Source organism: Sinocyclocheilus grahami, unplaced genomic scaffold (assembly GCF_001515645.1).
Source record: "Sinocyclocheilus grahami isolate Dianchi unplaced genomic scaffold, SAMN03320097.WGS_v1.1 scaffold2474.1, whole genome shotgun sequence".
Taxonomy (NCBI): domain Eukaryota; kingdom Metazoa; phylum Chordata; class Actinopteri; order Cypriniformes; family Cyprinidae; genus Sinocyclocheilus; species Sinocyclocheilus grahami.
The window spans coordinates 68,178-68,698 of record NW_015507653.1 but is presented as its reverse complement, the minus strand read 5'-3'; positions in this window follow the sequence as shown (position 1 = coordinate 68,698).

Below are 521 nucleotides of genomic sequence, written 5' to 3'. Positions count from 1 at the left end.
GTTCTGTGAGAGAAAAGCTGAGACTTGGTTGAACACAACTCGTTCAAGTGTTTTTGCAATGAAAGGTGGAAGGGAAATAATTGAGATGCATGTATTTTTATGCTGCAAGGTGTCGTTGTGCAGGGCTGCTGTGTGTGTGTGTGTATCTGGTCTCAGATGCTGAGCCAGAAATGCAGAACGCAACACATCAGATGCGACGGGTGTTTATGTCATGCTCTATATTTGCTGACTTGCACTGTAAGCCAGAAAAGCATCACCACACTGAACCAGATGACAGAAACCACAGACACACACACACATGAGAAATACAACACTGCTGCTGTGTGGTTTGCTGCACTGGAACTAACACAAACATCTGCAGATCTCCAAACACATTTGGACTCTGCCAGAACCGTCTGAAGTCTGCATGTGTCTGAATCACATGGTGCATGTGTGAAATCTGATAATCACATTAACTAGCAGCATCATTCTCTAACTAGATGAGTTTGTTTCTTCATCAGGTTTGGAGAAATGTAGCATTG